Genomic DNA, 26,665 nt, shown 5'->3' with positions numbered 1-26,665 from the left:
AACAAGCTTTATTGGTGTTGCATCAATAATATTGTTTTAGTATACAAAGGATAGTATTTAGTAGATGTGTGTGTGTGAAAGAGAAAGATCTTTCACAGGACCGTTGTATTAGTAACTATACTAACATTCTATATTTAATACTTCAGTTACATTAATATCTTCTCTTTTTGATCTGGTGTGGGGCAAAATATAAGGCTTATTACCAGAGTTTGGAAGAGTCAGGTCACACAAGAACACTGAATAATAACTGCTACAAATGTGAGCCATCATTGAACTTCCGGATGGTGGAGTAAAGGCCACTGTGAATGATACCCCTCCATAAAAACAACAAAAGCACTGGCAAAATTGTCAAAATTAACTTTCTTAAAACTCTGGAAATTAACCAGACTTGCCACAATCTGATGATGGCTTATTTGAAGAAAAACTGCTGACTGTTGGTAAGAAAAGCAGGGTTTATGGTCTTGTAGCTTAACTTGCTCCTCATCTTCCTCTTTGCAGCTCTGCAATAGCCTCAAAAATCAGAAGCCTCACAAATATTGGCCACTATGAAAATCAGCAGGTTTGCAGCTACGGGAGCAGGCAGACTGGGTATAGAGCTCCTCAAAAAGTCCCATTCTCAGAACATTCTCATTTAGAGAGTTTTGCCTCTGTTTGACCAGTCTGATAGCTCCCTGAAAAAGTCCCACTCCCAGTGTGTTGTCATTATTAGGACCTGACTCAGTGCTCACTTTGCATAACCACCTTATTCCCTGGCGTTTGTCAAAAATAATCAGTGACAATTGTTCAACATCACAATTGCTTAAGGCAGCGATAACTGTTGCGACCAATAAAAAGCTGACCAAAAAAACTTAGAAAAATAATGCGGGTAAAAAGATGTTTATAGAGGAATTTGAAAAGCTCTGAAATATTTCCAGGCAATGCAGAAGGCCAATGCACATGCAGAGTTGTGTGCATGCTCAGGAAATACCTGAGAGGAAGCCAGTCTCTCATCCCTGGCTGACCTTGAGGCCTTGCACAAGGCAGGATGTGCAGACTTGTAGACTAGCTGGCTGAGTATTGAAGGTGTGTTCCAATACATACTGAGCCCCTTGGCAAAGACTAGGAGACTTACCCGATCCAAACATTTAAGGAACTCTTAGCTCAACTGTTAGCTGATCAAAAATAAACAGAACTTACATACAACACATACCACAAACTCACATACAGCAAAGAATACACACTTTACAAGATTAGCCCCCCAAAAAGTCATTTAAACAAAGAGTAGCAAAAACAACAAAGAAAAAATAATAACAAACAACAAAAAGGGAGTGAGCTCTGGTTTCAAGAGTTTCCACATTATCAGAAAGGTCCAGTGTTCAACAACAAAAAAATTTATGGGACACAGATAGAAACAGGAAAGTAGGTTCCATACACAGGAAAAATAAAACAATTAATAGAAACTGTCCCAGATGCTGGCCTTTCTATACAAAGACTTTAAATTATCTATTATGAATATATTCAAAGAACTAAACTGAATCATGTCTAAATAATTAAAGAAAGTAAAGCAATGATGTTTTAACATAGGTATAATATTAACAAAAAGAGAAAATATTAAATAAAGAAACCAGATATAAATTCTAGAGTTGAAAAGTGCAATAACTGAAATAAGAAATTCACTAGGGGATCTATACTCTCATCAATACTTTTGTCTTTTTGATAATAGACATCCTAACAGGTATGAGGTGATAATCTCATTGTGATATTGCATTGTATGAATTTGTTATATATTTTGGATATTAGCTCCTTATCAGATCTATGAGTTGCCCTGTACCAAATCCAGATAAAAACATCACAAGAAAAATATAGCCCAATATTTCCTGTGAATATGGATGTACGTATCTTTAACAAAATACCAACAAACTGAATTCAACAGCATATTAAGTGGATTATGCAGCATGAAATAATGAGATTTATCCCAGGAATCTAAGGGTGGTTTCATACCAAAAAATAAATTAATGTAATATACTGCATTATCAAAGTGAAGGAAACAAATCACATGAAGATCTCAACTGATGCAGAAAAAGTGTGAAAAATCCAACAGTCTTTCATAATAGAAATACTCAACAAATTAGGAATACAAGGGAACTTTCTCAGTGTGATATAGGATATTTATGAAAAAACCCCATAGCTGACATTATATTCATATGGTGAAAACTGAAAGCTTTAACTCTAAGATCAGGAACAAAACAATGATATCCCTTTTCACCATTTCTAGTCAACATAGTAGTGGAAGTGCTTGCTAGAGCAATTAGGCACTAAAAAGAAATGAAAGGCATCCAAATTGGAAAGGAAGAATTAGAATTATCTCTATTTGCAGATGAATGATCTTATATAAAGAGATACTAAAACTCCCCCCACCACACACACACCAAAAAAGCTACTTATGGTTAGTAAATGAATACAGCAAATTTGTAAGATACAAGATCAACACACACACACACACACAGAATAGTTATATTTCTATATACTAGCAATGAACAATGCAAAAAGAAATTGAAAAAAAATTTTCATTTATGATAGCATCAAAAGGTATAAAATACTAGGAATCAATTCAACTAGGGAAGTGCAAGACTTGTTTCCTGAAAACTACAAAATATTGCTGAAAGAAATTAAAGAATCTAAACAAATAAAAAGTCTTCGATTTTAATTTATTCAAAGATTTACTGTTATGATGGCAACACTGCCCAAGATGATCTATGAATTCAGTGCAATCCCTATCAAAATCTCAATAATAATTTTTGCAGAAATGGAGAGGCTGATCATAAAATTCATAAGGAATTGCAAGGAACCCCCAATAGACAAAACAATCTTGAAAAAGAAAAGCAAATTTGAAGGACTCCCATTTCCTGGTTTCAAAAGTTAGTCAAAAATCTACAGTAATCAAAACAGTGTGGTACTGGCATAACAATAAGCACAAGATACAGTGGAACAGAATCAAGAGTCCAGAAATAAACTCATACATCTATTGTCAATTGATTTGCAGCAAAGGTGCCAAAACTATTCATGGAGAAAAATAATCTTTTCAACACATGCTCCTGGGATGCCTCGATATCCACATGCAATGAGTGAGGTTGACCCCTACCTCACACCATATACAAAAAATAACTCAATATGGACCAGTGATCTAAATATAAAAGCAAAAACTATAAAACTCTTCAAATAGGGGGTATATCTCCATATCTTTCTATTTGGCAATGGATTCTTAGATATGACAACAAAAGCACATTCAACAACAACAAAAAATAAATTGGACTTCATAGCTAAAAATCTTCGTACATCAAAGAATACTATCATAAAAGTAAAAAGCAACCTACAGAATGGGAGTAAATATTTGCAAATCATATTCCTGGTAAGGGTCTATTATCCAGAATATAATGACCTCTTACAGCAATAAAAAGACAAACAAATCCAATTTAAAAATGAGTGGAGTACTTGAATAGACATTTCTCCAAAGAATATCTTATAAATGACCAAAAATCACATGAAAATATGCTTAACATCATTAGTCCTTAGAAAAATGCACATCAAAACTGCTATGAGATACCACGTTATACCTTGTAGGATGGCTATAATAAAGAACAACCAAAAAATTGAATATAACAAGTGTTGGTGAGGATATGGAGAAATTGGAACACTTATACATTGTTTGTGGAAATGTAAAATGGGCAGCTATTATGTAAAACAGATCAGCAATTCCTCAAAAAGTTAATAATAGAATTACCATGTGACCCAGCAATTCCACTATTAGGTAAATACCCCCAAATAATTGAAATCAGGTATCCAAACAAACACTTGTACATGAATGTTCATAGCAGTACTATTCATCATAGCCAAAAAGTGGAGCTAACCCAAACTGCCTTCAACTGATCAATGAACAAAATGCATATAGGCATACAATGGAATATTATTCAGCCATAAAAAATAACTAATACATGCTATAACATGGAGATACCTCAAAAAACATTAGGCTAAACAAAGAGCCAGATACAAAAGGTCACATATTGTATGATTATATTTCCATGAAATGACCAGGGTCAGTAGATCCATAGAGACAGAAAGTAGACTGAAATTTTCCAGGGGTTGTGACAGTTTAATGGGTGCGGGATTTTCTGTAGAAGTGATGAACTGTTTTGGAGGTAGATGGAGGTTATGGTTGCACAACATTTTGAATGTACGAACCTCCACCGAACTGTACGCTTTAGAATGATTAATTTTATGTGATGTAAATGTTACCACACACACAGAATGATGAAACCAACCATCCTTGTGGTATGCACCATAGGTGAAAGGCAAACTCATTTTGCTTCCTACATGCTATTTGGCTTGGGCTTGTTGTCCTGGTCAACCGCCCGAAGTGGTTGCCATTTTGTTTTGCTTACTCTCGGCAACGTGCCCTTTCAGGATTGCCCTGTGACACAGGTGTAAGGGTTTGAAACTATCAGGGCCTGGGGGGGGTAAGCAGCCGTATCTTCTCACTCCTCAGCTGTTTTATTTCAGCAGGTCAATTGATGAAGAAGTCAGGGGAGGCAAAATTGGCCTTAGCAGAGGCCCTGGAGATAATGCTTGCATGCAGAGGCACCAAGGACATGATGGGTACTTTCTTTATAAATGTTCACTTAAAATCTGGTGTATAAATTTTTATAGGTTATTTTACTGTAAATTAAACCCATTGCAATCTATTTAAAATATATCTGCTCTGAACCCTCTGATAAAACAAAACTTACCCTTTTTGGTTTTTTTGTAAGTTATAGAAAATAAACTGGACTGGTAATTTGGGGGTGTGGTTGTAATAGGGAAAAGGTGCATTGCAGAAGTTAGTGTAAAACTGGAAGAAATTAAAAGAGCTAAGATTGGGAATGTTTTCATTTTTATTTTTTTAAAGATTTTATTTTTTATTTTTTTATTGAATTTTCTTTTTTTTAAAGATTTTATTTATTTGTTTGAGAGAGAGAGCAAGCATGAGGAGGGGGAGAGACAGAGGGAGAAGCAGGCTCCCCGCTGAGCAGGGAGCCCGATGTGGGTTAGGTCCCAGGACCCTGGGATGATGACCTGCACCGAAGGCAGACGCTTAAACCACTGAGCCACCCAGGCGCCCCTTAAAGATTTTATTTTTAAGTAATCCCTACACCCAACATGTGGCTCGAACCCACAACCCCGAGATTAAGAGTCACCAGCTCCACCAACTGAACCAGCCAGGCACCCCTAAATTTGGAAATTTTAGATTTAGACTCTACAACTCGGGCTTCTTAATTTCTTTATATTTTTAACAAAACTGAGTTAAAAATATTCTCTCTAATGTATACTTGGGAGAAGGTTCTCTATAGTACCTCTCTAAGACTAATATTTTGTGATTTTATAAATTTAGCCTAGCAAGTACCTGAGTTCACCTCACAAGCCAAACCTAAAATTTGAAATTTACCTTTAAGAGAAAACAGGTGGTAAAGGAAAGGACATTTAATTCTGCCCTGGAGGCTGACTTCAGATGATTCATTTCACCACTTTGGACTCAGTTTCCCCATGTATAAGGGTAAAAGGGTTGGACTAATGATCCCCAAGGACTCTTTTTTTTTTAAATTTTTATTTAGGGGCGCCTGGGTGGCTCAGCCTTGTTAAGCGTCTGCCTTCAGCTCAGGTCATGATCCCGGGGTCCTGGGATCGAGCCCCACATCGGGCTCCCTGCTTGGCAGGAAGCCTGCTTCTCCCTCTCCCACTCCCCTCCGCTTGTGTTCCCTCTCTCGCTGTGTCTCTCTCTGCAAATAAATAAATAAAATCTTTAAAATAAATAAATAAATTTTTATTTAAATTCTAGTTACTTAACATACAATGCAATCTTGGTTTCAGGAGTAGAATTCAGTGATTCATCACTTATATACAATACCCAGTGCTCATCAGAACAAGTGCCCTCCTTAATGCCCATCCCCCATCCAGCCCATCCCCCCACCCACCTCCCCTCCATCAACCCTGTTTGTTCTCTGTCGTCAAGAGGACTCTTTTAGATCTTTCATTGTTTTATTCCATCACATAGCATTTCGAAAGATGCTGTTTCCCTAATTGCAACCACCTTTCTCATGCTTCCGAAGTATCCAATGGAAACAATCCCTGTTCAAAAATCCTTCCCCCATGCCCCCCACTCCCCCAGCCCCCTGCCTTGAGCTTATCCCAATTAAAGTTAAAATAACAAGACACTGAATACGTGTTTAGTAACAGAACTGTCATGTAAAATTAAATCCAGGAAATGGCAGCATCTGGATGCTCATTTGCTATAGCTGCCAAATCCAACCACTGTTACTCAAATGGCTTTAAAGGAAATTACGGCTTAATTGAGGAATTAGTGATTTTTTAAAAAACTGTTATTATAAAATACTACATTTTTTTCTGATTCTTCTTGGACACTTTTTGAAATTTAAACATTTTGTTTTGAAAATATTTTCAGAATGATTGCATGTGTCTTCAATACTATTTTAATCTGCTTAAAACTTCATGGGAGAAATCATTTTCTTGGGTACAAATATTCAGAAGATAAATTTGGAAGTATGACAGTCAAGTCAGAATATGTATAATGTTATTTAAAGCTTAGCCTCCTAAACATCACATTTTAAAACCCAATCTGTTTCCTGAATTTGTAATATATGATTTGTAGCAGGACTATCCTCATTTATACTCCAGTTGCAATTTTTAAATTTAAAAAAAAAAATTCTAATTTAATTTAGTTTTAATTTCAATTTTAAAAAAATTAAGTGCTAAGCAAATTCTGTGTGTATGTGTGTGTGTGTGTGTGTGTGCGCGCGCACGTGCACGCGCACAAGCACGTGTTGGAGATAATCTCATAAGTGTAAATAGACAAAGTCTGATTTTTAATAATATATATTCAAACACAATTTGATGCATATCTCTTTTTTTCAAAGGTCTCTTGATGACAATTTATAATATGATGATGATGATAATAGTAATGATGGTACAATGTCAGGCTTGACCATAAAAATATAATTTTATTTGACACAATATTTTTTCCTTTCAAATACAGCATTATCTTAAAACAACATGTGCAATGCTGCTACTCACACAAACTCGGCATTTGAGTTGGTTTCACTCACATTAGCACTAAAATATCGCTTGACATGGTTGGTCTTACGGCCTCTGAAGGAATTCTTACAATGCGTTCAATCAGTAGCATCTGCAGACGCTAAAATCCCTGGATGGTCTAATTTGTCACTGATCTGAGACAGAAAATTTCCTCAAGTAGTTCTCACATCACAGACTTTCCACTGTGGTAAAGATTGGAATCTTTTTCACACATTGGAATTTGGAACTATTAAGAGGAACCAGTCAGACATAGAATTTGTACCGTTTTCCCAACATAAATCCTTCTTGCAGAACTGTTTGGTTTCTACATGTGTGAGGAAAATGTCCCAAATTTCTGGGGCCAGTTTCTTCCAGTTGAAGAGTAAGTGGTGAGGTGACTAACCTCATTGAACTCCTACCCTTGTGCTGCACACAGAAAATTCACAAACCGCCCGGTGGCACCTCAGGTCAGGAGGTGAGAATGGATGTTGGTGGCTTAATCCAGTGTCATTCAATCTTTGATTGATTTCACCAATACTTAAGCAATATGTTTGGTTTCGAGAGGATTGCAAAGACTTGCTTTTAGCCCTCAGAGAGTTTAGAATCTAATTAAGGAAAAAGGGTATATTTTGCTTGGTATGATTATTTGCTTTTTCACACGGAGAGCCAAAGGAGAGGATGGGGAGGATCTACCTCGGTAGAAGGAGGAGAAACTTGTGACATCCTTCCTGATTGTGAGATGGAAGTGTGCTCTTTTAGGAAACAGGGAATCATTAGAAATCTCTGAGCAAGGGGCGCCTGGGTGGCTCAGTCGATTAAGCGTCTGCCTTCGGCTCAGATTATGATCTCGGGGTCCTGGGATCGAGCCCCCCATCGGGCTCCCTGCTCAGCAGGAAGCCTGCTTCTCCCTCTGCCCCTCCCCCTGCTTGTGTTTTTTTTTTTCTCTCTCTCTCTCTTTCTCTCAAATGAATAAATAAAATCTTTGAAAAAAATACAAAAGGATAAAGTTAGGATAAAACAGCAGAAAACTCAGATGACCTTGGGTATGGTGATGACTTTTTAGATACAACAGCAAAGGGACAATCCATGAAAGAAATAATTGATACTCTACGCCTTTAAAAAACTTCTGCTCTATAAAACAAAACGTCGAGGGGTGCCTGGGTGGCTTAGTTGGTTAAGCATCTGCCTTCAGCTCAGGTCATGACCTCAAGCCCCACATCGGGCTTCCTGCGGGGGGGGGGGGGGGGGGGGGGGAGGAGTCTGCTTCTCTCTCTACCTCTGCCTCTCCCTCTGTGCGCGTGCTCTCTCTCTCAAATAAATAAATAAAATCTTTAAAAAAAATTAAAAAGAAAGAAATCTTTGAGCAGGTTTGGGTTTTAGCACATTTATCTAGTGGCAGTGTGTTAGAATGGTGGTGAAGCATAAGCTAATGAGAGGAGGGGCAGTTAGGAGGTCATGGTAATAATCTAGTCCTAGAATGATGGACATCAAAACTATGGTCTTTAGAAGTAAAGGTGAAAAGAAAGACATGTGAAAGAAATATTTGAAAAATAAAGTAAGGATGATTTTTTTTCTGGCTCTTGAATATGGGAGGTAAGAACTTAAAGAAGAATAAGATGTCTGAGATTTCCAGCTTCAGTGTTTGGGAGACGAGTTTTTTTCTACCAGCTAAAAATTGCTAAGCCCAATTAAAAGCACGAGGACTTCATGCTTTAGGGGACAATTAATTAGAGAGCAGACCTCTTCCAAACCCTTTGGTCCCTACGGTTACTTTCACATTTTCCCAAGAGTAGCTCTGGGTTCTATTCCACTATCAAACTGTTCCGTCTGGAAGACTTTTTTTCTGAACTATAGCTGCTTTTGAATCCTTGGGGTATCCTGAGTGAGTGCATTTATGAAAAAGGTCTTGGATTCCTTTGGTAAAATAGAAGAGATAAAAAGTGAATTTCAAGACCAAACTGGGGTCCCAACTTCACTTAAATGAAATAGCATTTAGGTTGTTCTTGGGCAGTGGTTCTCATAATACAGGGGGGCCTTTAATCACCTAGTATCCATGGGCCTTACCCCAGAGGCTCTGGATCTTACTGATCCAGAATATCAGTACTGTTGTTATCAGTATGTAGATATCAGAATTTACATATTTTGGACAAGCACCCCCAGGATATTCTAATGCAAGTGGTCCAAGGACTTCACTGAGAAACACTGTCTTAGACTGAGTATAGATTCCTTAGCTTAATCTTGTCCCTAGGGTTGGATATTTAAAATTTTCTACGGGCACAGGGTTTGAGTTGGTAGTCCATTGGGGCTGTGTGTGCGTGCACGCACATGCGCGTGCATGCCTGGGAGCGCATGTGCACTACTACGTGTAATAAGTAAACACCAGAAGATTTGCTGTAATTTCAGGGGATTTGAAATGAGAAGTCCAAAGTTAGAGAAGAAATCTTCCCAGTTTCATTTTCTTTGTCTTAAAAATCATTTTCCGTATCTTCAATATTTTGACCAAAGCCTCAAACAGTTCTACTTGTAGGATCCATAAGCACTGAGCTTTGTTATACACAGTGGAATTCAACAAATACGAACCCCAGAAAGAAAACTTTTACCTTCAAACACCCCAGATGATAGAATTAGCAACTGTCTATTATAAAAAGGGAGGTTGGGGGAATCATTTGGTAACCTTGAAAGATACCTTAGTGACATCCTTTAAAAATAAATGCCATATGGACCTTGTTTCCAATCTGGAGGAAATGGCTGATTTCTCCACCACTGTGAAAAGGTATATGACATGCCTTTTCAGTGCTGACAGCACCCTGGCTGGAACACCATTCTTATGGTGACACCTGCCAGGGAAGCCCACATCAGGCAAACATCTGGGAGTTCTCAGATGTAAGGCAGACTGTGATTATTTCCAGACCTGCTCAGTGTGCTCCCTCACTGAGCATGGTTCCAAGATGATTAGCATATGTCTAGAATGGATAACTGAGTCTCTGTATTTCAGAATCTTGAACCATGTCAGTGGATTGCCGACTAATTTTGGCCCAGCTCGAAGGTAGGCATAGCTAGGTCCCCACAATTTTAATATATATAAAGTACTCTTTTTTTTTTTTTTTTACACACGTCCCTTTTTTTTTTCTCCCTTTTTTTTTTTTTTTTTTTTTAAAGATTTTATTTATTTATTTGACAGAGAGAGACACAGCGAGAGAGGGAACAGAAGCAGGGGGAGTGGGAGAGGGAGAGGGAGAAGCAGGCTTCCCGCGGAGCAGGGAGCCCGATGCGGGGCTCGATCCCAGGACCCTGGGATCATGACCTGAGCTGAAGGCAGACGCTTAACGACTGAGCCACCCAGGCGCCCCTCTATCTCCTTTGTTCTGATCCAGATGAGTAAGGCTAACCTTATCTGCCATCAGGGAAGGGGAGGAGTCAGGCACTGATTGGGCTTTTATGGTTGACATGATGCCAAAACTGTTTCAGACTGAGTTTTCTACTGTATGGATGGTTTTGAGGCATGAATACTGCCTTAGTTGAGCAAGAGACCGCTGATGCCTTTGGAGGGCACTGTAGGGAGGTGTCCATTAAACTACCTTGCCTTGGGGCACCTGGGTGGCTCAGTCGGTTGGGCATCTGCCTTGGGCTCAGGTCATGATCTGGGGTCCCGCATCAGGCTCCCTGCTCAGCGGGGAGTCTGCTTCACTCTCTTCCTCTGCCCCTCCCCCTTGTGTGTACGCGTGCATGCTCTCTCTCTCAAATAAATAAATCTTTAAAAAAAATAATAAACTACCTCACCTCTGCTCAAAATGTCCTCATTGGAGTCACTGCACCCAGAAACCTCTCAAGGGATGGCTTTCTAAGATAGCACATGTGGCTGGCAAAAATGGGGCAAATCTGCTATGTGTTAGCTCTTATTTTGTAGAGGATGCTGGTGAGAGAGACTCAGTTTTGACAAGTGAATACAGCCATTGAAGTCTGCAATACAAAATAAGTTGTGAGCTCACTAGAAACAACTACGCGATGAAGCGTTTGTGCAGTAAGACAGACCCCTGCCCTTTCCTACCACCCCTGTGGCATTCTTCCTTGAGCCTCAAAATCATCCCGAGGTGTGACAAGAGATGTCTTTCTCCAAACGCGGAGATGGCCGGGTATTATTTTCTAAGGGAAAAATTGACCAAAGCCGAGCAGTTCTTTGGGATTTTTCCTATTTTGTCAAACCGCCTGCAACTTTCCCCACTTCTGCTTGTTACTCCACCACCGCGGCCCTGTTATGTGCCATTTTTCAAAATATGAAGGAGTCATTTCTCAGAGACTCTAACTATGAGACAAATATCAGGTAATAGGTAAATTCATCTCAATATGTTGAGGGCAGAAGTAGCCAACAGTTTCTGATGAAAATGAAACACATCAGTTAGATAAATTTGTAGAGAAAGATAACATGCAATAGTGCGACAGAATAAAGTACACGGGCCTGAGAACAGCGATTTCTCAAATGGGAATATTATTACTTTGGTCAAAACACAGTATTTTCCTTTATTGTAAATGCTAACAGTTAATAGGCAACTAAATAATTGAATACTTACAGATTACACATATAATGAATGTGCTTGTGTAACATGGTATGGCATATTGAAAGATTATATGGTTGATTTAATTGTCTATGTACATTTGCAAAGATGATTTTGATACCAGGAGTCCTTTCTGCATTACCTACAGATCTTAAAATTAAGCACAAGGAGAAACTGTCTTGACTTATTCAAACAGACAACAAAGAGGGCTGTTACATAGAAACTGGGAGACCTTTCCAAGTAGTAAATCAATAACCTCAAGTGTTTGATGGAAATAACAATTTTAAATAAAATTAGGCCTTAAAGACAGAACAAGTGAGTCTTCTGGCAAAAATTATGATTGGAATGTGCAATGGTGGGGCAAATTTGCATTTGTGATGTTTCTTCTGCTGTTGATATTTATTTGTTTAAAAAAAAAAAGGTGGGGGAGGCAGAAAGAAACTGATCTCTGGTGAGCAGAGTGAATGTATTTGTTAACAAAGGATCTTCAGCTTAGGGTCAGAGCAGCATTTGAACCTGAAGAGTTGGGCAGGAAGCTTGGGCATCCGTATATGTTTGTTGAGGTTCACAGTCTCTAACTATCTGAAGAGATGTCAGTGAAGGGTTCAGGGTTTCCTTTATAAAGAAAGCAGTGGAGGGGTGTCTGGGTGGTTCAGTCGGCTGAACATCTGCCTTTGGCTCAGGTTGTTATCTTGGATTCCTGGATTGATAGCCTCCCCTCCCCACGTAGGGCTCCCTGTTCAGCAGGGAGTCTGCTTTTCCCTCTCCCTCTACCCCTCTCCTCTCCCTGCTGTTCCTGCTTGCTCCTAAGCTCTCTCTCTCAAATAAATTTTTTAAAAAACTTAAAAAAAAAAAGAAAGCAGTGGAATCCAGTGAGTGCTAGGGACTAAATGTGTCCAGTCCATCCCATGCCCACCACCCCAACCCCCTTCCAACTCATATGTGGAAACCCGACCCCTCAATGTGATGAGATTTGGAGATGGGCCTTTGGGAGATAATTAGGTTTAGATGATGTCATGAGGTTGGGGTCCTCATGATGAAATTTATGCCCTTATAACAAGAGAGCGGAGTGCCCATCCACTCCACGTGAGGATACAGCAAGAAGGCTGCTCTCGACAAACCAGGAGGAGAGCTCTCACTAGGAAGGGAATCAGCCAGCCCCTTGACTTTGGACTTCCCAGCCTCCTGAACTATGAGAAATAAGTTTCTGTTTTTACGCCACCCAGTCTATGGTGTTTTATTATAGCAACCCAAGGTGACTAAGATGAAACAGAACAAACACTGTAGGTTGGGTAAGGAAACGGATTTTGCCTCAAGGCCTATTTCTACTAATCCATCTCTAAATTTTATGATTCTTAAAATAGGTGGGATGATTAAAACAGCGCTTGCTTTACGAAACTGACTTGTGGGAAGAAGTATTACATGGATACATGTGTTACTTCATTTTCCACGCCTGGAGGGAACCCCAGTTTTGACCATATGGACATGACCTGGGGTGTCACCCTTCACCTGCTGGCCTCTGTGAATCTCAAACAATGAGGTCAGGGAGAAATAAAACACCCTTAAAAGTCAAATCCTGCAAACCCAGATCTAAGCTGTGACTGCAGATACCGCTGGACTGCCTTAGGAATTCGTTTCGTTTTCCTAACCAGCTTGAAAGTAGTTACCATCCGCCCTATGACCTTTTACATTTCCTTTACCTCAGAGCTTCAGCCAAAGTATAAAAGGAGACTGTGATCTAGTGGCATAATTATGCTGTTGCATACATAACTTATTATTGTTTTAAACTTAAAAATCGTGGGGCGCCTGGGTGGCTCAGATGGTTAAGCGTCTGCCTTCGGCTCAGGTCATGATTTCAGGGTCCTGGGATCGAGCCCCGCATCGGGCTCCCTGCTCAGCGGGAGGCCTGCTTCTCTCTCTCCCTCTACTACTCCTCCCTGCTTGTACTCTCTCTGTCGAATAAATAAATAAAATCTTTAAAAAAAAAAACCTTAAAAATCGCAAAGAATAAAGATTTTAAAGTCTCTAGTAGAAGTTGCATCCAGGAAATAAAAATCTAAACGAACTCACTTGTGAGGCACTCTGAGACATTTGAAGTGGGGGGAAGGGGAATTTATTTGGGGGGTGCTGATCATAATCTAAGAGGGAGAAACAGAATAAGCCTACAGGTGTAGATATCAGTTCCTGTAATTAAGTGAGGTTGGGTTAAGCAGGCGCCACTGAACATCAGTATTTCTCAGCTTTCGCAAAGCACCCACTCATCCAGGCTAAGACACAAAACTGGTTCCTTTTAAGGATTTCAGGGCACCAGTGTAGTTGATCAGAACATAATCGAGGCTGGGAAGGAAGACAAGGATTGTTTTCATGAGTTATTTATTTTTTAGCAATATTAAACATCGATTAGGTTTTTATGACATGAGAATGAACATGTATGTCAGGGGAGGACGAGCGGCAATGTGAACACAGCGAACGGGGGAATGAGGACAGTGTAGTCAAAATGCACATGACTATAGCAGAGTCGCTGAGCACACAGACCATCTTCCTTTGCTTCTTCTAGTGCCTGGGGTACTCCATGTCAACCCAGCTTTGGCTCCTCTGGTTCCCTCAGTTAGCCTGTCCCTGACCATCTCTGGCTACAGAGACTAGCTCTCAGAATTCTGGCTACTCGACCCAGAGGCAGCCTTGGCTCTTTGACCCCGGGGGGTTTCCCTCACCCTGTGGGTGGGTGGTGTTCTTACCATACAGCCTGGGTTGTGTGTGGATTACCCCATGGAGGGTCTCCGTCTCCTTCTTCCACTTCCCTGCATGGTCGTAGGTTCCCATCTCCTGGAGCAGGGGCCATGGATGCCGCAGTATTTTCCAGAGACTCTGGCTTTCAATGTCCCTGCACGACAGAGCCTTTTGTGGCTGCCCCTGTGCTCCAAAGCCTGGACCATTTGGGGTGCCTCCTCCCTCCTCTCCCCCACACTGCTTTCTTGCCATGTGTCACCAGCACCCTTCTTCCTGACCCTGGCTAACCTGAGAGTTGGAAGCATAAGGCTTGGCCCAAAGTTGCCAAAGCATCTTGCGCCTCAGTCCCAGGCTCTGCCTCCTGCGGCAGAGAGCCGTTGCTCTCTAAGCTCCCCCAGCTCCCCTCGGAGGCTATCAGTGCTGTCATCTTTCCTGTTATCTAATATATGCCTAATATATCAGAGGCATCTTGGCACCATTCATGAACGACCTGGCCGCTGAAGAGTGTGACGGCTAAACTCAAAAGTGCATAGTTTCAATAAGATAAGAAAAAGAGGGCACCTGGGTGGCTCAGTTGTTAAGCGTCTGCCTTCGGCTCAGGTCATGATCCCAGGGTCCTGGGATCGAGCCCCGCATCGGGCTCCCTGCTCCGCGGGAAGCCTGCTTCTCCCTCTCCCACTCCCCCTGCTTGTGTTCCCCCTCTCTGTCAAATAAATAAATAAAATCTTAAAAAAAAAAAAGAAACTGAAATGAAACAAATACAATTGCTGAGTCTCAGATACGCATTTCTTTAGCACAGGAGGTATTCATTTCCGAAAGATCTCTCTATGGTTATACAAAAGATTATTACAAATTATTTAAAACGTTGGGGGGCCTGGCTGACTCAGTCGGTAGAGCATGCAGCTCTTGATCTCTGGCTCATGAGTTCAGGCCCCACGTTGGGAGTAGAGATCACTTTTAAAAAAAAATGTTTGTTAGTGCCCACTGGTGATGGTTAAAAGTTGAATCAGGATTTTTTTTAAAGTTATTTAGAAATGAATTAGCAAGTTGAGGACGTCTTTGTACTTTTCAACTTCACCTTTTAGTTCTAAAGGGTCTAAAGTGTATTAAGTATCTGCTATGAAAAATGAGGAAATTAACACCCTAACACTCTCGGTCTGCCTTGAGATTTTCATTATTTTTACTTTTTCAAGGTTTACAACGTTATGTTCTAAAACCGTAATCCCCACATTAGTCTCAGGTTTGTATTCAAATGGCTTCAGTCCTTCCCACTGCCACTTTTTAAAGAGCCTTCTTCTGAGTTTTTTAAAGCTCACCACCTGATCCTCTGATGTGCCCCGAGGGGTCAGAACTGTTGCTGCTTTAGGGTCAGTGGACGAGGACTGAATGAGGACTTTAAGAACGAAACCAAACCAGGAGATCGCTAAATGCCAGACTTCTGAAAACGGCTCTGGGGCTGTGCAATTTCTTCAAGGCTTTGAGTTTTATATGGAAAGGGGAAGGCTGGCCGTCTGGAGTTCTGGGTGAGAGAGACAAGTCGGGATAGAAGTATTTCATCTAGGGGCGCCTGGGGGGCCCAGGCGGTGAGGCGTCTGCCTCCGGCTGAGGTCATGATCCCAAGATCCTGGGATCGAGACCCACATTAGGCTCCCTGCTCCGCGGGAAGCCTGCTTCTCCCTCTGCCTGCCGCTCCCCCTGCTTGTGCTCTCTCTCTCTCTCTCTCTCTCTGACAAATAAATAAAATATATATATATATAAAAAAGAAGTATCTCATCTATATACAGACTTTTAATTAAATGGCTGAGGTCAGACGCTCTGCAGAGTTTCGGAGGGTACAGTGGCTTCCTCCTAAGCTGAACACGGCAATGCTTCTCAAAGTGTTGTCCCTGGACCAGCAGCATCAGCTGAAATTGGTTAGAAATGTAAAGTTGGGGGCCCTATCTCACCACCACCCCCTGCCCCCGGCCCAGACCTACAGAATCAGAAACGTTGGGGGATGAAAACTAGCAAGTCTGTGTTTTAATAAGCCCGCCGGGGGCTTCTGTTGCACCCTCAAGCCTGAGAAACCCCAGGCTACAGAATCCAAGCGTGGTGGCTGGACCAGCAAGGACCCGCCATCACCTGAGAGCCCGTTAGAAATGCAAATTCACAGGCCCCAACCCCGACTGCTTGCAGCCGAGTCTGTATTTTAACAAGATGCCCGGATGTTGCATATGCATATTCGCATATGTGAAACCACCCTTGAAAAGCACTGCTTTGTCTAGGCCGTAGTTACCGAATTACCCAGGCAGCTGTAAAAACGCCCCCGTGCCCAGGCCTCACCCTGGACGAATTAAAGTAGAATCTCTGGGGGCAGGGGTGGGTGTTAGTAGTTGCGGAAGCTCTCCGTGTTGATTCCAACGCGCCGGGAAGGTTGAGGACATCTCTCCAGGCTGTGGCTTATTGAACCCTGCTTTATTAAATTACCACTCCTCTCTCTGCTTCCGGGAAGTTATTGGTAGTGCTTATTTGCTGATGATGCTGATTCATTCACTAGTATTCTGTGATCTATTTTGTGTGTATACATGGTTTTGTTTGTCATTTTAATGGGGTCCTTGGAGGTAGTGGAGATGAATGCGAATAGTCAGCTTGCCTATCAAATCAGAAGATCTTATCTTTAATTAAAAAAAATGCTATTAACTATTTTCTTATGAAAACTTGAGGGGAAAAAAGAACACAAAAATATCACTCTTAATCTCACGACCCAGAGATAAACCTCTGTTGGCTTTGCTTTGGTATCTATCCTTCCAAGCCTTTTCTGTCTGTACCAGTCTAAAACAAAGTTGTGATCATGTGTATATAGAGTTTAGGATTCTAATTTTGCTTATCAGATCTCCTAAGCCTAAGTTCCATTGAAAACATGCATCTAGGGGCCCCTGGGTGGCTCAGTCGGTTAAGTGGCTGCCTTCGGCTCAGGTCATGATCCTGGGGTCCTGGGATCGAGCCCCACGTCTGGCTCCCTGCTCAGCAGAGAGCCCGCTTCTCCCTCTCCCTCTGCCTGCCACTCTGCCTACTTGTGCTCTCTCTCTGTCAAATAAATAAATAAAATTAAAAAAAAAAAAAGAAAACATTCATCTAAAAAAATCTGTGTCTACTCTTCTATAGCAGAGCTGTAATATATTCTATTTAGTTGTTCTGCTATTGGTAGTCAGCTAGGCTGTTCCTAATTTGTTTATATAAAAATATAAAGCTGTTAGAATAATTTTGTTTTGAAATTTTTGTGCATATCTATGATTATTTTTTAGAATGGATACTAAAATATAGAATTACTGGCTCAAAAATATGAATAATTCATAGGCTATTAGTACATATACATTTGTATTTCTATAACTCTCTATGATAGTTAATTTTATGTGTCAACTTGGCTAGGTCCTGGTACCCAGATATTTGGTTACACACCGGTCTAGATGTCTCTGTGATAGTATTTTTTAGATGAGATTCACATTTAAATCAGTAGACTTTCTCATCCAATCATTTGAAGGCCTTAAGAGAAAAAGAAAAAAAAAGTCCAAGGTCCCCCAGGGAGAGGGAATTCTGCCTACAGACAGCCTTCAGACTTGAGCTGCAATATCAACTCTTGTCTGGGTCTCCAGCCTTCTGGCTTACTGTGCCGATCCTGAACCTGCCAGGCCTACAGTCATGTGAGCAAATTCCCTAAAATATAGATCACTCTCTTCACCTCCCTCCCCGCCCCCACACCCTATTGATTCTGTTTCTCTGGAGAACCTTTACTAATACACAGTCCTTCCCCAGTATCTAGCACAATGCTTTCTCCAGAGAAGTTGTACCAATGTTTATTGAACCCTAGCATTAACTCATTAAGATATTCAAGAGTATAAGAAAGTGTTTTCCTCATTCTCTTAAGGTTGTTTATTTATTTATGTTTACATAGAAAACTTTTTGTTACATAAAGTTCAATGTGAAAAAGGAAGCTTTTGTGGTTATTTTACTTGATTTATCCATGTCCAAAGCATGTGGTGAAAGAGCAAATAAAACGAAGGGTCCGTTTTGCTGGGCTTTGCTTGAGTTTCCTCAAACAAAAATATACGAAACAAAAACAACAATAAAAATTGTTTATGTCCTTTATTAAATCACAATTTGTTGAGCAACTACTATGTCCCCAACATTGTCTGAAACTGTCCAGAGACTGCAAAAGCTACTTTATTTAGTGGGTCCCTCTTAAAAATAGAATGAAGTTACTGGTTACTAGAGATAGTTTCTGTGTTCTTTGTGTGTGTGTGTGTATGTGTGTGTGTGTTTCCGTTTCTGCAGGTGGGGTAAAAAAAAAAGGACACTTGGATGGCATAAAGACTGTCTTAGCATGTCATAGTAGCATAAGCTTATGATAGCTTTGGTTTAATAACTTACTTTTATTTATTTATTTATTTATTTATGTATTTATTTTTTTAAGATTTTATTTATTTATTTGACAGGGAGAGACACAGCAAGAGAGGAAACACAAGCAGGGGGAGTGGGAGAGAGAGAAGCAGGCTTCCTGCGGAGCAGGGAGCCTGATACGGGGCTCGATCCCAGGACGCTGGGATCATGACCTGAGCCGAAGGCAGACGCTTAACGACTGAGCCACCCAGGTGCCCCAATAACTTACTTTTATTTAAAAAATCTGTTTTGACTTAATAGCATGCTTTTACATGATGACATCATTAATGGCACCTAGTATAGAAAATAAAATATTTTCCTGTGAAACTAAAGTTTAGACTACTTTTAGATAAATCAGGATATAACTATAAAGTGCAATATTGTCTGGCTTGCCATTAAATATTCTTTATTATATTAAACTCCATTAAAAACAAATGATAGGACATTTCCTATTATACTGAGTGAGCTATGGTACTAGGAATGCCAGCTGCTTATTGACAAAGGAATATTGAACTGCTTTCTTGCCAGAAAATATGAGTGCAGATATTTGATAATATAGTACAGCAATCCAACAAAGACGGGCTAAATTCAGACTAGAAGTATGATTCACTCTCAACTTGGGCAGGAAAGGAATTAAAATTGCTCTGAAGTGTAAATAAGTCTTTCATCTACCTGATTGCATTTATCCTAGATGGCAATGGCAAAAATCTGAGCGTGTACCTTACAGTAACCATGGTCACTCCCTGGAGTCTTTTAAGGTCAGTGTTCCCAAGGCTGACCTAACATCAGATTTACCCAGAATGCTTGTTGCAGACTCCTGATCCCGCTCTAGATACCTAAATCGGAATCTCTTGCGGAATGGTCTAGGTATATGTATTTTTAACAAGTCTCCCCTGGTGATTGTTACACTCAATCAAATTTGGAAAACGCTATTTTAAGCTATCAATACTCCTATGCAGGGTGCTAGACCAGGAGACCGGGACGGCCATACAGATAAGTCACAACGAACTGGTTTGGTTGTAGTTGGCATGTAGGGTTTGAGGGATGGAGATGATTATATAAGATTATCTTCCCTCTCTTGTGTCTATAATCCTGCCATTCAAGATTAATATTTTACTCTCTTCATAGTTCTTTTTTGTAAGTTACACATCATGGAAATATTTGCATTATGAGATGTTAAGAATTTTACCATGTGACAGGAAGAACTGGGCATAATGGAAGCTCTGGGCTTGTATGGGGGATGACAGCAGTGTGGACACATATATAACGGGGATTTGTGGAACACCACAGGTCTACTGTGTCTATTCCCAGACATCCCCAAGAAGACAGCTCCATAGCAGATAGAGTTCTAAAGAACATCCTGTATTTTAACAACGAGTCAATTTTCTTACTGAAATATTGGGCCTCTGTTTATTTTCCCCTTAATAGAAGTGTCAAATGGGATAATATATGAAAAAATAGATAAAATATTATACACATTAGACCATAATCTAGTGAAATAATTTAGTAACTTATGATTTGGGGCATGTAATTATATACCCATGCAATGTGTGTGTGTATATATATTTATATACACACTCATACGCACATTCCAAACACCCACATATACACATATGTGTGTGTATATTCGTATATGTTTAAGTATACCCAAGGGGTGGAGTAAGGGAAAAAAAATTATACTCAAAATAACTTTGTTTCCAAGAATTGTAAGATGACTTCCAGTGCTCTAAAAACCTTTGTCATATAAGACAGCTCCTCATACAAAGTAAAGATTCTCTCTTGCAATGGGATTCTTTGTTCATGTCTTTTGTTTATAATGATGTATGAGTAATTAAGGTAATTAATGTAGGTGTTCACTGAGCTTTTGAGAACTACCTGTCCAGGGAGCACTCAGCATGCATTCCAGTGCTGGCCTCCTTCTGAATTGGTAATTCAACCTAGTGATAAAGAATATGAGCTTTGCTGTTAGGTTAGACTAGGGTTTGGGTACTGCGTGTATTACTTACAAGTTAATGTAAGTAACTATTTTTGAGTCTCAGTTTTCACATCTGTAAAATGGTACTAATAATACTATAGTGGAAATAACTCTTGGAATTAGTATAAGGGTGGAATAAGGTTTTACATGTAAAAAGAATATTTAACTTTTATTATAAATATTGAGACAAGCCTCCGAGGATACTGCCATCTCTTAACAGGGATGAGTGGCCTGACATATAATCCATTACTGTTATTTCCACAGAGACAAGGGGAATTCTGGTTCTAACAAAGTGATGGAGAAGAGTGAATTCAGCTGGTTCTAGAGATGATTCAATGTCTGCCTTCAAGGAGCAGGAGGGGGCTCTTGGAGTAGGCTCATTTGGTAACAGTGGCTCCTTATTATAGAATGAGGATGAGAACTCCTCATTTTGGCTCTGATGGTTGCCCAGGAGTCAGAAGAAAAGTAAAGAGTGAGATTAAGAGGGGCGCCTAGGTGGCTCAGTCGTTAAGCATCTGCCTTCGGCTCAGATCATGCTCCCAGGGTCCTGGGATTGAGCCCCGCATCGGGCTCCCTGCTCCACGGGAAGCCTGCTTCTCCCTCTCTCACTCCCCCTGCTTGTGTTCCCTCTCTTGCTGTGTCTCTCTCTGTCAAATAAATAAATAAAATCATTTAAAAAAAAAAGTGAGATTAAGAGTGAAAACATGCAAGTACACCAACATGACATGACCAAAGAGGGCAGACTTCAATCGAATGATAGGCATCTGAGAATGAATGAATAGCATTTGAGATAGAGAGGCTCTAGAAAAGGTGAGGGTAAAGCCAGGCTCAAACTCTGAGACCAGAGAGGTGTGATTAAGTTAAAAAATCAGAATTATTTATTTTTAATGGCATTGGAACGGAGTATGGATCTCATCGAACAAGATGGAAATATTAACAGTTATGTGGTAGAGATTTTTTAGCATCGTCCATTTTCATGGAAGTCATTTTTAGCCCATTCTAAATTCTGTGTGTTAAAAGGATACATGAATTCATTAAATTATTTTTAACTCAGCTCATTATTACAGTCAGCTTGACATCTCAGACAGTTGCTAATTTTTAACCAATTTAACAAAATGTCTTTTGTTAAGACTTAAGTAGCAATGCTTCCAACTTTTTATAGTTGAAGCAAAAGAAAGCCTTTTACAGAAGAAATAAATGTTTTGAAGGTATACTGAGTATAGAATCATGGTGAATCAAAGCCAGAAAGACCCTACAAATGATTTGGTTCCATCTTCCCTTGGACAGATGAGGTAACAAAATCATGCCCTGATACCCACATTAAGGTGATAAACAGTAAATAAATAATGAACCTCTCACGTCTTTAGAGACTGTTTACTATATTCACGGCACTGTGCTACAGGGTGAAGCATAAAGGAACTGTGTAAGACATGCCCTCTGCTCTTACACAGGGTCATGATCTAGCCAAAGGATCAGACATGCTTGTGTAACCATGTTTGAGGTAGCTTATTTTAAGTGGTACAAAATGTTACCTGAATTAAGAAGTTGGAAAGATCTCTTTGGAGAGTCTTTTTTTTTTTTTTTTTTTAAGATTTTATTTATTTATTTGACAGAGAGAGACACAGCGAGAAAGGGAACACAAGCAGGGAGAGTGGGAGAGGGAGAAACAGGCTTCCCGCCGAACAGGGAGCCCAGGGAGCCCGATGCGGGGCTCGATCCCAGGACACTGGGGTCATGACCTGAGCTGAAGGCAGACGCTTAACAAGTGAGCCACCCAGGTGCCCCTGGAGAGTCTTTTCTTAGAAGTTCACCCATCATTTTTTAAATGATAGAGATTTACATCTAGTGATGAGAAAAGATGCCTTGGTAAGTTTTGAGTGGAAAAAGTAGCTTACAAAACAATATAGTGTAATCTATTGACTTTTTTTGGTGAATAGTTTTATGAACTTTAACACATGTGTAGATCGATATAACCATGACCACAATACAGAAAAGTGCAATCATCCCCCAAAAAACTCCTTCATGCTGTCTTTCCACGCACCAACTCCTAAACCCTAATAACCATTGATTCGTCCTCCATCACTATTCTCTGTTTGTGACTTTTTACAACTGTTTACCACTATCTTCTTTCACCTAGTGCCATTGAGATTCATTCAAGTTGTGTGGATCATAAGTTCATTCCTTTTTATTGATGAGTAATATCCCACCGTATAGATGTAGCACAGTTTATTTGTCCATTCACCCACTGAAGGACATTGGAGTTGTTTTGGAGAATCATAAGAGAAACTTCTGGAGCAGGGTGGTATTTTAATTCACTCTCAGATTTTTGCTCAAACTGTGCTTGTATATAAGTTCATTTGATAATAATGCTTATGCAAATAACAAAAAAATGCATGGTTAAAATTATTCATAGGGACTAAGAGGTTTTTCTTAAAATACAGTCTTGATGCATATATTGTCATGCTTAGAAATGTTGATGTTCATTCATTCGTTGAACCAATATTTAGTGAATGCCAACTGTGTGGCAGCCACTATGGATAAAATAATGAAACTAAGTGCCTCTGCTCATGGTAGAATCTAGTCGAGGAAGAAGGACAACAAACAGATATACAAATGGTCCTTGAATATTTCAGATTGTGGTGAATCCTACAAAGAAGCAGGGTAAGGAGCTAGCGAAGAGGGATGGGTGGGATGAAGTCGTTATTTTAATACAGACTGGTAAGGGAAGGTTTCTCTGTTGAGCAGGACTTGAAGAAAGGGGAGGGGGAAGTGAGCCATGCAAATATCTGAGGGAAGAGCATTCTAAGCAGAACAAACAAGTAAATTGTATTAATATTGTTTATTGAACTAGCACAAAAGACATTTATTAGTCAAGCCTGCTTTTCTTCCCAATTACAGGTCAGGGTAAAGGACTTTCACTTGATGATGGAAAGGAGTTAATGAACTTATCACCTTATCACTACCAATGCAGACCTTCTATGGAAGGTAAGAGGAAAAAGAGAGAGGTGGGAAGGAGAGAAAGAAGGAAACGGCAGGATGGAGCTGAGTGAGAGAAATGAAGGAGTGGAGACAGAGGAAAGGAAAAGAAAGAAAGACAGATAAGACATAGGATAATGATGGATTCGAATCCCAACATCAGCCTGTCCAGACAAAAGCCAGGAACTTATTTCCTGCATCTGCTACATACTTGTCTCTGAAATTGCTTGCACCAACAATACCCTGTTGTAGGGCTCTAGGTTCTCATTGTTTTAAGATTTTATTTATTCATTTGAGATAGAGAGATACAGAGAGAGAAAGCATGAGCAGGGGGAGAGGCAGAGGGAGAGGGAGAAGCAGGCTTCCCACTGAGCCACGTGGGGCTCGATCTCAGGACCCAGAGACCATGACCTGAGCCGAAAGCAGACGCTTAACCATCTGAGCCACCCAGGTGCCCCTATTTTATTTTATTTTTTTTAAAGATTTTATTTTTAAGTAGTCTCCATACCCAACATGGAGCTCGAACCCACAACCCCCAGATCGAGTGTCACCTCTTCCACCGACTGAGCCAGCCAGGTGCCCCAGTTCTCATTTTTAAGGCAATCTATTTAATAATAAGGTCCCTCTGGATACCTGGTGTATGACCAGACCTGAGATAGGGCAGAGAGAGAGGAATGACAAGGCACAGCCTTATAGGCAGAAATGAATATTTATGTGTTCATAATATATTTTACAAGGTGTATTTCCTTGGATTTCTCTTATATGCCCCCTACACACACACACACACACACACGGAGTATGGTAAGGTTGCTCACAAGCTTGTATCCAGCCCAACACATGACATATTTGAGGGATATAATAAACCCCCAAGAGTACCGGTGACTTCACTACAGTAATGATTATCCTAGTGTTGGAGCATGAATGTAATTCTGATCTGACCCCGAGGGCATAGAAAAAGTCTTACTAACCTTTTTCACATCACAGCATATATAGAAAAAGATAATAAAATTACAGCACACTGAAGTGATAAGAAGGATGCCCCAGACCCCAGTCACCGAACCCCAGGGCTGAGAACAATCTCTGGGCACATTAACAGCCCATTCGCAGAATATCATTTGGAAGCTCTGGTTTAAGGATGAAACCCAGGATTTTCATTTGTATACTTTTCCCTGCTTCTGCTCCCCCCGGACCCCCCCCCACCCTGCGTCAAGATACCTTTTGTAGGCTAAAGCAATTTGAAGATGCTGAAATATTGTGAACCCACACATACATACAAGGTCCTTCCATTAGTATTGTGAATTTTTTTTTATCGCTTGAGATCCATTTTAACTTAAAGATCACCATCCAATGTCTATAAATAATAGCTAATAGCAAATGCACGAATGAGGCTCCTGTTGTATTTATTGTGGCCCATGATTTTTTATCTGCTTAAGACTGGGGCCTTTCTGAGAACCAAAGCCTGTGGCTGGGGAGGGGGGTGGGGGGATAGGGGAAATAGGGGCTTGGGATGAAGGAGAGCACTTGTCGTGATGAGCACGGGGTGATGTATGGAAGTGTTGAATCACTATATTGTACACCTGAAACTAACACTGTATGTTAGCCAACTGGCATTTAAATTAAAACTTTTTTTAAAAAAGCCTGTGGCTCAGCCTGGTGATGGGTATTAAAGAGGGCACATACTGCTTGGAGCACTGGGTGTTATACGCAAACAATGAATCATGGAACACTACATCAAAAACTAATGATGTAATGTATGGTGATTAACATAACATAATAAAAAAAACAAAAAAAATAAAAAAATTTAAAAAGCCTGTGGCATAATATTGCACGCGAACAAAGCAAGATAGATGCTCCTTAGGAAACGCAGAATATGCGATTCACAACTTGGCAAATTTAAGCTTATTATTAAACATTACCTCCACTCAGATATAAAAATCACTCGATTCAAACAAAAGATTGCAGTTCATGACAAGTGTAGATAAGATGCTAATTAATAAAAGTGCTTACAATTGTGCCATTTTGAGTTGACTCTAGCCTTAGTTTGCTGTGAAAGATTTCAGTTTGCAATTGTAGTCCTTTTTTCAACCTGTTTTGGAAAATAAGACCATTTCTGTTATTTATATGGCAGAACATCATACTGAGGCCAATATTTATGCTGTATGGAGTAGCTTCCCGAGAAAAAAGTCCTGTCTTTTAAGACTAAACTTCTTTTCTTCTTGCTGGCAGTCATACTATTTATTACATGTATAAAGATGGTGATTAATTAATAGGAAGGAGTTCGGGAACAGTGATCTTCCCCTCTAATGGAGGAACTTGCCAACAAAACGGAGTTCTGAACATAATGAAGACTCGAAAATGAAATCTACCTTATCTGGAGAAAAGCTCTCCCAGCCGCTGAAGATATAAATAGGGAAAAATCAATTAGCACAAACTAGAATTGAAAATCATGTGGTTTATTAGATAATGAAATTGTTTTTGGTGAAGGAAATGCAAACGAATCCGTGACCAAGGATGATAACACTAATATCCTTCTCTGGAGGGACGGTGTAAAAATGAATGCTGGCAAACTGACACCCTTCTTTCCTCATTAATTGAACTTCCTCCTAGGCTGGGGGCAAATATGTAATTTTCACGCCCAGATGATAATAGGAGGATTAGGTTAAAACCTATTCTGGAATGGAGGGGGGGAAAATGCACAATCTAACTATTTGGCTCAAGGCAGTTGTTTTACAGAAGTAGGAAGCTAATAAAGGAGGAAGGAGGGAAAAGCTCTTCTTTAGTGCTCTCTTGGATCACATACACCCTGAGATCTTGATGAGCCCAATATGTCTTCCCGCATTGTTCTTTCAAGGGCAATCGGTGGTGTGTAGAGTCGTTTCTTACCTATCACAATGAGAATTATTGACAAAATGAT

The sequence above is a fragment of the Phoca vitulina genome, unplaced genomic scaffold (genome assembly GCF_004348235.1).
Source record: "Phoca vitulina isolate PV1807 unplaced genomic scaffold, GSC_HSeal_1.0 scaffold62, whole genome shotgun sequence".
Taxonomy (NCBI): domain Eukaryota; kingdom Metazoa; phylum Chordata; class Mammalia; order Carnivora; family Phocidae; genus Phoca; species Phoca vitulina.
This window is presented reverse-complemented; position numbering follows the sequence as displayed.